At 46.2% G+C, this 12,021-nt stretch overlaps 1 protein-coding gene and 1 non-coding gene across 5 annotated transcripts in view; both read right to left on the bottom strand.

The window, feature by feature from the left end:
• LOC126241918 (uncharacterized) overlaps positions 1 to 12,021 on the bottom strand; it is a 453,558-nt gene that overhangs the window by 37,682 nt on the left and 403,855 nt on the right. The gene's annotated exons all lie outside the window — the stretch shown is intronic.
• Trnaa-agc (transfer RNA alanine (anticodon AGC)) lies at positions 6,067 to 6,138 on the bottom strand. Its single transcript has one exon. It is a non-coding gene; the product is annotated as a tRNA-Ala (tRNA).

Raw genomic sequence — 12,021 nt, 5'->3', positions numbered from 1 at the left:
ACGCATCGTTGTATTCTATGATTTATCGTTTTACCGCGACTTAGCTCTAAGAATACGACGATGTGTAATGATTGTCGCACACTAAACATAATTTTAAATAGATCTGAGGATGCCTCGTCAATTAGCCGAAACCGCTAATCAATAAAGGGAATTTGCGATCTTTACGTAGGATTTTTATTTATACGTTTTAAACCAAAAGACAGCGTTTGACTGAAATGAAGAACCACATGGCACTGTTCTCGACCAAGGACATTCTACAGGTACATGTACATCTATGTCTACGCTCTGAAAACCGCTGTGAAATGCGTGGCAGAGGATACGTCACATTGTACCAGTTATTGGAGTTTCTTCCCGTTCCATTCGCGTATGGAGCGCGGAAAGAGTGATTATTAAATGCCTCTGTCGGAGGTTCGAGTCCTCCCTCGGGCAAGGGTGTGTGTGTGTGTGTGTGTGTGTGTGTGTGTGTGTGTGTGTGTGTTGTTCTTAGTATAAGTTAGTTTAAGTAGTGTGTAAGTCTAGGGACCGATGACCTAAACAGTTTGGTCCCTTAGGAATTCACACACATTTGAACATTTTCGAAATGCATCCGTGTGTGCTGTAATTAGTCCAATACTGTTCTCACGATGACTACGGGAACAGGTATGTAGGGGGTTCTAGTATCATCATTTACAGCCAGTTCTTGAAACTTTGTAAGCACGCTTCCTCGGGATAGTTTGCGTATATCTTCGAGCGTCTACCAATTCAGTTTCTTCAGCATCTCTGTGACACTCTACCATGGGTGCTTCCGTGATTAAACTGTAAGGTTGAACTGAGCAGTCACTTAGATTGTACGCGCGTAAACACTTTTATTTAGAAGGCAAAAGTCGCCAACCGAAGCGCTACAGTTACGTGGTGCAAACAACACAGAGGGCGACCACAAAAGCTTAGTGTATCCTCTTGCGTATATGGTTCTATGTTTGCCTGTCGTTTGTGCACAGATGGGAAAGACCTGTACTTTCGCAGTGTTGTTCAAACGTAAGTGCTTCTGAGTGATGACAGATAGACTTCTCTACCAGCACATCCTTTCTGTACCGTACAACGTGAGCTTCCAGACCTGGAACAAACAAATTGCAAACATCGCAGTGTCTCATCAGTATACTGTGCATTGCCAGATGGGTAGAAACGTCCTCAAATATCAAGAAAAGCACAATAAGGACTTCCCCGTATCTTAGTCGAAACGGGGACCTAAGTCGTCATGTCCCTGGGTGAAATCACCCTTCATATGTTGTGATAAACTTACTATAAAGTATGCCTTCAAATACTAGCAGACCCACGTTAGCACTTAAGCCACTTCCAGTCCGCGGGCTATAATGTGCACACTAATGTATTCATAACTTTCGTGAGGCCAATGTATTTGTAAGGCTTGTTCATTTATTCTTTTTGGATGTGCAGTGTTGACATCTGGAAGAAATGTTCCCCTAAGTACTACCGTCCGTGTCTGTCATTTCCGTCAAGACTTACATTTTAGTGCGCATTATATTGCCTTGCCAGCAGTAGCCAAGACGTGGGCCATTCTCTCCGCAACTTTAACTGTAACCGCAGGTGTGATGGTATCGTTACTAGCATTCCACACGCATTTGTCCCGTTGTGCCACAACGATGTGATACGAACAGTAGGAGAGGATGAAACGGTAGTTCCTATAAATACTGCAGTCGTCCAAAATTACGTTTGCACCGTTGTGTTTCGGCAGCACTTGTCGTCTTCGGACGTGTTATACATTATTTCTCTTACATCAGCTTGATAACTTTGTCTACACATCCACTATCCAATTTCAGGCAAATGCTCATTACGTGAAGATTAACACAGCTAAATCAGATTGACTGACTAGCAACACAAACTAACCCCTCTCTTCCGCAAATCAGATGTCCTTTTATCAAGGCACGCGCGCGCACACACACACACACACACACACACACACACACACACACAGAGAGAGAGAGAGAGAGAGAGAGAGAGAGAGAGAGAGAGATGTTCCTCCTTTCTTATTGAGGAAAATAAAAACCAAACTTGTACTGTTGCATTGCGTTATCTCCACGCCGTGTTTGGACTCCATCTACTGCATGATAAAATACGTTTCAGCTCACTTGCATATCTTTTACTAGTTTATGTCGTTTCTCCCTTGTTGATTTCATGCGGTAGTCAAGTCCAATACAGGAATTTTCAAATTTCGCTTCACATAAATGTCGACAGACACTTGTAGAGCAAACTGCATATACTGTATATCTACACGGTAAGATGTCAATTACAGTTAACTCCACCGTCATGTGGAACGGCGTGGCACAGTTATGAAGGTATTGGACTTGTATTCGGAAGTTGGGGGTTCATGTCCTCGTTCGAAGATCCTACTGCAGCCTCTATATGGGTCAAACACCGTTGATACAATGGGTGATTTTGTGGATAGTGTTGCTAGCTACTGACTGGGAGGTCCGGGTTCGATTCCCGAAAACTATATCAGTATTTATGGTACGACAGATCTGGTATAGCGTTCACTTGTCTTGCTTTGTGTCAAATGAGAATCCTTGTTTTGATATCCTGAGCAAAGACACTGACACGCTTGCTGCAAAAGCAATGTCAAAGCGAAGGGCCTGTACCACTCTGGTCGCCACAAGACATTTAACATTCACTTCATACGAATGACACGAAGGCGTCTTCCGCCCCATTCCTCTCCTATGAGTCAAAAACTAGTCTCAGATGACTTCCAACGTCGTCAAAAGACAAAACCAGAGCCGTCCTTTCTCCCGTTTGATCTTTCCTAGATGTAAACTCCCCTTTTCCCTGTTTCCAAAAAGCAAGCGCTGTACTGGGTTAAAAATAAGCACTGTACTGGATTACAAATAACACCGCATGCCCTCGTCTTCAGTGCAGTGCCCCTTGGCTAAGACGCTGCAGTAACACAAAACTGGTGGTCCCCGCCTTGGACCAAGATCAGTTATACGATTTGCGACCCTGCAGCTCTCCTCGGAAGGACGCAGGCAACTGAGTCGAGACAGCAGCGACCTGACTTCCTTGGAACTACTTCCTATGAGCACGACCAAATACCTTCTTAGTTGTTCTCGGAAAAATGAGAACGATGGACAGGAAGTTCTCAAGCAGAAAAAATTTTCCCACACCCACCCTCACTGCAGCATTTTGACACGAAGCTGGCCGTGATCTACAAGGGTGAAAACCGTTGCCGCGTGCCCTACACTCAAGTTTAAGACACAGACCTATGTGGCCATAAGATGTCTTGGTAATGGAAAATAACTTCTTAGAAACACGATCGTTCTGAAATGTCGCCGTGAGCTCGGCCTGGTATCTCGAGAAGGCCGGCTCTCTCTTGTTCTTGGAAGAACAGTTGGCGCCAAAGCGACGATCCGAAATGCCACTCCCGATACTGCTGAGCTCTGACCCGAGCTGTAACATTCTATACTCGATTACTCATTTCTTTTTGGAGTGAAATTGCAAACTGACTGGACTGAACAGTGCTGCTTATCCATTTTCCTTTGCTGTTGTATACTGTACGAGAGTTAAAAATTACGAAAAATCGCGCAAGCTAATTAGAACTTACAAGCTTAATGGAGGGTTAATGCTCTTCCTGCTACTTTCAACTGAAAACTCATATACAAGCAAACTATCACCGTCGTTACAAAACAGCAGTCTTTGTTAATTCAAACAAGGAAATTTCGAATTAAGGCAGCTAAAAGCAGTTTTCGGAGACTACTGGGCTACTAGTTCCAAATGGTACGACCACCTCTTAGAGTTACGACATTGTTGTCGCAATAGAACAGCACTGAAATGTCTGGCCTGTTCTGCAGTACTGCACCACTTTAAGGAATGAAAGAAAATCAGGGCTTTTACATCCAGTCGACGAAGGGATAATCAGAGGAGGACGGGGAAAGAAGCAGACCTTGTACCGTCCCAACATTCGCCCGATGATTTAATTCATCTCTCTTCCTTGGTATATCTGCCCTACGATTAATATCGACTGGTTGCTCTCCAAGTTATTCTGTACTATGCCCATTTCTTAGTCTGCTAATAGCTTCGTTCATTTTTAATATCATCCAGCATTACGCCAAAACTACTTCGCCACAAGTCTAACTTGCAATCTTTCCTTCAATGACGCTTCGTTGCACGCCAGTTCCTTCGCAATACATGTCACAAACAGCATCTTTCCTTCGGTCTTACACTGAAGAGCCAAAGAAACTGGTACACCTGCCTAATATCGTGTAGGGCCCCCGTAAGCACGCCAAAGTGCCGCAACACGACGTGGCATGGACTCGACTAATGTCTGAAGTAGTGCTGGAGGGAACTGATACCACGAATTGTGCAGCGCTGTCCATAAATCTGTAAGAGTACGAGGGGGTGGAGGTCTATTCTGAACAAGTTGCAAGGCATCCCAGATATGCTCAATAATGTTCACGTCCGGAGAGTTTGATGGCCAGCGGAAGTGTTTAAACTAAGAAGAATGTTCCTGGAGCCACTCTGTAGCAGTTCTAGACGTTTGAGGTGTCGCATTGTCCTGCTGGAATGGCCCAAGTCCGTCGGAATGAACAATGGGCGAGAACATATGCAGGCGATCACACAGGATACTTACGTACGCGTCACCTGTCAGAGTCGTATCTAGACGTATCAGAGGTCCCATATCACTCCAACTGCACAAGCCACACACCATTACAGAGCCTCCACCAGCTTGAACCGTCCTCTGCTGAAATGCAGGGTCCACGAATTCATGAGGTTGTCTCCATACCCGTACACGTCCGTCCGCTCGATACAATTTGAAACGAGACTTGTCTGACCAGGTAACATGTTTCCAATCATCAACAGTCCAATGTCGGTGTTGCCGTCCCAGGCGAGGCCTAAAGCTTTGTGTCGTGCAGTCATCAAGGGTACATGAGTGAGCGTTCGGCTCCGAAAGCCCATTTCGATGATGTTTCGTTGAATGGCTCGCACGCTGACACTTGCTAATGCCCCAGCATTGAAATCTGCAGCAACTTGCGGAAGGGTTGCACTTCCGTCAAATCGAAAGATTCTCTTCGTTCGTCGTTGGTCCCGTTCTTGCAGGTTTTCCGGCTGTAGCGATGTCGGAGATATGGCATTTTACCGGATTCCTGATATTCACGGTACAGTCGTGAAATGGTCGATGGGAAAATCCCCACTTCATCACTACCTCGGAGATGCTGTTTCCGATCACTCCTGCGCCAACTGTAACACTACGTTCAAACTCACTTAAATCTTGATAACCTGCCATTGTGGCAGCAGTAACCTATGTAACAAACTGCACCAGACACTTGTTGTCTTATATATCGTTGCCGACCGCAGCGCCGTATTCTGCCTGTTTACATTGCTCTGTATTTGAATACGCATGCCTGTACCAGTTTTTTTGGCGCTTCAGTGTTTCTTCCTCGCAAGGTTTCTTTCTTCTTCTTCTTCACTTCTTATTAGAAGCACTTGTTCACTCCCCATTCTATCTATCCGAAAAGAGAAATCCGGATGGTCGGAGGAGATGTGAACTCCGTACCTCCTGTACTGAGTGTCCCAGAAATGTTGCCTCAGACTGACGAGCTGTAAGGAGTGTCTTCAGGAACACATTGAGCGTAAAGAAACCGCGTCCGGAAACGACATGCAACGACGCTACAAAGCGTGGAAGTTTTAGGTGCCGGCGCCTGCCATGAGGCCACCCCTTCAACAGCAAAAGTGACTTCTTTCGCTGACGGACCGTAGGCGGAACGTTTCGCATTATTATTTGTTGTTCGATGATCGCGAATGATTGCCACGATCGCCAGAGGAGAAGAAGGAGCTTGCTGCTGCGTAGAAAGGCCTTGTCTCGTTAAGAAAATTTGGAAATTGGTGGTAAGTTCCTGTGGGACCAAATTGTTGAGGTCATCGGTCCCTAGGCTTACACACTACTTAATCTAAGTTCAACTAAATTACACTAAGGAGAACACACACACCCATGCCCGAGGGAGGGCTCGAACCTCCGACGGGGGGAGCTGCGCGAACCGTAATAAGGCGCCCTAGACCTCGCGGCTACCCCGGACGGCAACTTTTTACCAAGGCCGGGACTCGAACCTGGGTCTCCTGCTTGCTCGGCAGATATGCTAACCACTACACCACCCTGGCACCTGTCTCCTAAGAGTGTAATGCTCTGTTGCCTTGATGGGTGACATTGGTTTCCAAAAAAAAAATGGTTCAAATGGCTCTGAGCACTATGGGACTTAACATCTATGGTCATCAGTCCCCAAGAACTTAGAACTACTTAAACCTAACTAACCTAAGGACAGCTCCGTTGCCTTGATGGGTGACATTGGTTTCCAAAAAAAAAATGGTTCAAATGGCTCTGAGCACTATGGAACTTAACATCTATGGTCCCCTAGAACTTAGTACTACTTAAACCTAACTAACCTAAGGACAGCACACAACATTGGTTTCCAGCTGCACTTTATTTTTCTCTTGTATACGGAAACACACTGGAGATTTTAGAGGCTTCCAGAAGAAAATGAACTGAGGATGAAACTAGTGTCCGAAATCGTCAACCCTTGAGGCAACAGAGCATCGCATTCATGGGAGACAAGTCCTTTCTACGCAGCAGCTAACTCCATATTCTCGGCTCGAGATCGTGGCAGTCAGTCGCGATCACCGAATAACAAACTGGGAGACGTTCCACCTGCAGTCCGTCAGTGTACAAAGTCACGTTTGATGCCGAAGGGGTAGCCTAGTAGCAGGCGTCGGCGCCTATAACTTCGACGCTCTGTAGCGTCGTTGAATGACGTTCACGGGTTCCTATCCTCAATTCGTTCCTCAGGACAACCCCCAAAACACCTAGAAGTTTCCACCCTATGTACCATTATGGTGTTTAAATCACAACGCTAGGTCACTCCGTAGCGCCATATAATGTAGAAATTCAATAATACATCATATACACGGACTGGAAAAAGAATTCTGCAGTAATTACGTGTAGCACGCAGTTCATACTGGGACAGTGATCATGGTACTGAGTTTGCATCCGAAAGGAGCCAGAATCAAATTCTCGTGCCGCACTCATGACTGAGGCCTCCATAGTTCTAGCTTTGCTCAGTCCGAGTATTTGCTCCACCTCTAGTGATACCGACTACCTTCGTGGCACAAAATTGCTTGCACGATTCTGCAAGCATACTACAGGGTGGGGCAAATAAAAGTGGCCCGGACGTGTGGATGCGATTGGACATGAATGTATGCATGTAACAACACACCGTGACGCGCACAGCATGTGTACGCCCGCCACGCGATTCACACCGGTTCAGAGCGTAGTGCGGTCTCTGTCAGTGTGGGTGAACCGTGCAAAAAGATACGATGGTACTCACAGTGGAGCAGCGGGTGTTTGTTGTGGAGACTTACGTGTCAACAAAGTCGTGGAAACAGTGTGACAGCCGCGTGGTTAGAGGCGCCATGTCACGGACTGCGAGGGCCCTCCCGGCGGAGGTTCGACTCCTCCCTCGGACATGAGTGTGTGTGTGTGTGTGTGTGTGTGTGTGTGTTGTTCTCAGCATAAATTAATTTAAGTAGTGTGTAAGTCTAGGGACCGATGACCTCAACAGTTTGGTGCCTTAGGAATTCACACACGTTTGAAACGGTGTGGTCAGATGTTTGCCGAGAAGTTTCAAAAATGGTTCAAATGGCTCTGAGCACTATGGGACTTAACTTCTGAGGTCATCAGTCCCCTAGAACTTAGAACTACTTAACCCTAACTAACCCAAGGACATCACACACATCCATGCCCGAGGCAGGATTCGAACCTGCGACCGTAGCGGTCACGCGGTTCCAGACTGTAGCGCCTAGAACCGCCAGGCCACTCCGGCCGGCTGCTGAGAAGCTTAATGGTGTCACAGTGCCAGCAAAGAGTACCATGCAACGATTACTCCGAAAATGGCTTTAGACGGGATCTGTTTTGGTCAAGACAAAAAAAATCCGAAAACTGCCCGCACACCAGAAAATATGGCTGTAGTTCACCAGAAAACGCTTCGAAATTCTGTCAAATCAATCCGACGCCTGTGTTTCTTTGTTACTATGGAACTCTGTTCTCCGGCCCACTTTTATTTGTCCCATCTTGTATATTCTGTGCAGCCTTTGAAAGACTGCTTTGGACACATAAGATGTGAAATATTGTAGAAAAGTAAATAAAATAGGATGAATTTGCTGAGCCATGTCAGAGTGCTCGCAATAGCCAATACCAGCAACTGTAGATGACACACACACCTGAACTTCTGTTACCAGCAGCTCGGAATTCGAATCTCGCCTCCAGCGCTTCCTCGTCTTCATTTTCGCCTCCTATTTTCCACACACTACGAAAAACTAATGAAGCAATCAAGTCTCAAAATTTCACTGCCTCTGCCTGTTTTCACGCGATGCCTTGCACCTTGCTTGAAATGCTAGGAATCCACAATTTGACTGGCTAAAGTGCCATGTTTACACGCTCTACGGACGATTTATATCCGTTAAGCCAATCCGTGATGCTCGACGAGAGCGGAGAGCGGACAAGACGCCGTCGTCCAACTGCAGCGATGCCTAGCAGTCGCCGGGGCGGAATGAAAGCAGTTTCAGAGGACTTGCTGAAGCGAGTGGACGCGTGACGAAAGCGAGCTCTGGTCGGTTCCGGACGTAAGGACGCCGGGATATCCATTCCGCCACTGTACCGGAATAGTTCTGCGACACTCTTTGGCGACTCTCTGGGAGATCTCCCGCGGCGAAGACACGGCAGCCAATTACGGAGGGAAACCCGGTGTTAAAGTCTGGGAAAAACGACACGTGGAGCCGCGTGAGAACGTGCGCTCCCTGGGAGCACGGGCCCGGCGTCTTTCCGGCTGAGGTTCTCCTCAGCGGAGGTTTCTGTTTTTGGGATAAAGTTCACCGTGAAACTCCAGGTAATACAATAGAAGAATACCCAGTCGGAGCAGCCGCTTATGGTGCTGGAAGGAATGAATTGCGAAATGCCAGGGGCAAACTTTTCGGTTATTTTTAAATTACGTATCAACTCAGAGAAATTACCCCCACGAACCACTGAGCTTACGCTGGGGTGGTTTGGGTGCGTTAAAAAATAGCCGTGCCTTAGGTGCAGCGTCGGAGGGGTGTCTGTGGAGAGGCCAGACTAACACATGGTTCTTAAAGAAGGCCAACAGCATTTTCAGTAGTTGCAGGGTCAACAGTGTGCATGACTGATTGACCTGAAGTCGTAACATTAGCCAACATGGCGAAAGGGAAACTACAGCCGTTATTAGAATGTATTTTCAATCCGCAGCGGAGTGTGTGCTCGTATTAAACTTCCTGATGTTAAAACTGTGTGCCCCACTGGGACTCGATCCTGAAACCTTTGTTGAGTGAACGCTTATATGAAACTTCCTGGCAGATTAACAGATTAAAACCGTCTGGTGAATCGGGACTTGAATATGAGACGTTTACCTTTTGCGAAGAAGTGCCTACCGACTGAGTTATCTAAGCACCATTAACGTCCCGACATCACAGCCCTGCTTTCGTTCTTCTAATGGGTTCTTTCTAAGCTTTCAAACAAGTTCTCGTGTATTCCTTGCGGGAGAAAGGATATTGCGGAGATATGGCTCATCCACAGAGATATGGCTCATCCACAGTCTATGAGGCTGTTTCCAGAACGAATTCGATAGCGGCCGGCTGCGCTGGCCGAGCGGTTCTAGGCGCTTCAGTCTGGAACCGCGCGACTGCTACGGTCGCAGGTTCGAATCCTGCCTCGGGCATGGATGTGTGTGATGTCCTTAGGTTAGTTAGGTTTAAGTAGTACTAAGTTCTAGGGGACTGATGACCTCAGATGTTCAGTCCCATTGACCTCAGAGCCACTTGAACCATTTGAATTCGATAGCGGTAAATAAGGCATAAAAACTGATTTGGCAGGAGTAGCTACAGGGAATATTGTATTGTTGTTGTTGTTGTTGTGGTCTTCAGTCCTGAGACTGGTTTGATGCAGCTCTCCATGCTACTCTATCCTGTGCAAGCTTCTTCATCTCCCAGTAACTACTGCAACCTACATCTTTCTGAATCTGTTTAGTATTTTCATCTCTTGGTCTCCCTCTACGATTTTTACCCTCCACGCTCTCCTCCAATACTATATTGGTGATCCCTTGATGCCTCAGAACATGTCCTACCAACCGATCCCTTCTTCTAGTCGAGTTGTGCCACAAACTTCTCTTCTCCCCAATCCTCTTCAATACCTCCTCATTAGTTATGTAATCTATCCATCTAATCTTCAGCATTCTTCTGTAGCACCAGATTTCAAAAGCTTCTATTCTCTTCTTGTCAAAACTATTTATATATTATGTTGGATAAATTTATTGTGATGCTGTTGTTGCGTATATTTATGTACACTAGTACATGCTGGACAGAATAAAAGTGTTCTGAGAAATATTGCATGCACCTTACGATAGGAGCCCAACTTACATCATGTGCACAGGGTAAGCGACGTAAGTTGGGTTTGCTGTCTTAAGGCGCATGAAATGCTTTCCGAGCCAGTTTTATCTTGCCCAACCTTTAGTGTTTTAGTATAGAAAATTAAATTATTGTAGCGTTCTTACGATGTGCCTCGGACGCAATGACATTAAAAGGGAATTTTTGCAGTCAAACAAGGTGATCTGCCACTCTGATTATTGGCAAGGCGGATCTATCGACTAAAAGTGCTGCCAAAATGCTAATTTCCTTACAGCAAGCCCGGGGAAAGTACTTTAGAGGGCAGTTACTTTTTTCCTTTGCGACTTCTTAAAGTATTTTTTATTTCTCCTCAGTCATGGACTGTGCGGCTGGTCCCGGCGGATGTTCGAGTCCTCTCTCGGCCATAGGTCTGTGTGTGTGTTTGTTCTTAGGATAATTTAGGTTGGTTAAGTAGTGTGTAAGCTAAATGGCTCTGAGCACTATGGGACTTAACTTCTGAGGTCATCAGTCCCCTAGAACTTAGAACTACTTAAACCTAACTAACCTAAGGACATCGCACACATCCATGCCCGAGGCAGGATTCGAACCTGCGACCGTAGCGGTCGCGCGGTTCCAGACTGAAGCGCCTAGAACCGCTCGGCTCACCGGCCGGCTGTAAGCTTAGGGACTGGTGACCTTAATAGTTAAGTCCCATAAGTTTCCACACACAGTTGAACAGTTATTTGTCCTCAGGAAAGCTATTTATCCCGTCAAGCACCTATTGCTTTCGCAGACGCAGTCTAAACAACTGAAGTCGAACTCTGCTTCGCAGGTACATCACTTGATAAATTGCCCTAAACGAATGTTCAAATCCATCACTACGTTCTGATAAGGTAACCTCCCCATCGCACCCCCCTCAGATTTAGTTACAAGTTGGCACATCGGATAGGCCTTGAAAAACTGAACACAGATCAATCGAGATAACAGGAAGAAGTTGTGTGGAACTATGAAAAAAATAAGCAAAATATACAAACTGAGTAGTCCATGCGCAAGGTAGGCAACATCAAGGATAGTGTAAGCTCAGGAGTGTCGTGGTCCCGTGGTTAGCGTGAGCAGCTGCGCAACGAAAGGTCCTTGGTTCAAGTCTTCCCTCGAGTGAAAAATTTGCTTTCTTTATTTTCGCAAAGTTCTGATCTGTCCGTTCGTTCACTGACGTCTCTGTTCACTGTAATAATTTCAGTGTCTGTGTTTTGCGGCCGCACCGCACAACCGTGCGATTAGTAGACGAAAGGACGTGCCTCTCCAATGGGAACCGAAAACATTTGATCGCAAGGTCATAGGTCAACCGATTCCTCCACAGGAAAACACGTCTGATATATTCCATACGACACTGGTGACAGCATGTGCGTCACATGACAGGAATATGTTGTCGACCCACCTAACTTCTACACTTGGCGAATGGGTAAAAAGATTCTTCTACCTTGCCCGATTTAGGTGTTTCGATGTTTGTTTAGGTGTAGCGTCCCCATAGTACGGCGCAGTTAACTCGCATCGGACGGACGGACAGATAATAATTGTCTGAAAATAAAAAAATTAAAC

This window comes from Schistocerca nitens, chromosome 1 (assembly GCF_023898315.1).
Source record: "Schistocerca nitens isolate TAMUIC-IGC-003100 chromosome 1, iqSchNite1.1, whole genome shotgun sequence".
NCBI lineage: Eukaryota > Metazoa > Arthropoda > Insecta > Orthoptera > Acrididae > Schistocerca > Schistocerca nitens.
This window is presented reverse-complemented; position numbering and strand designations above follow the sequence as displayed.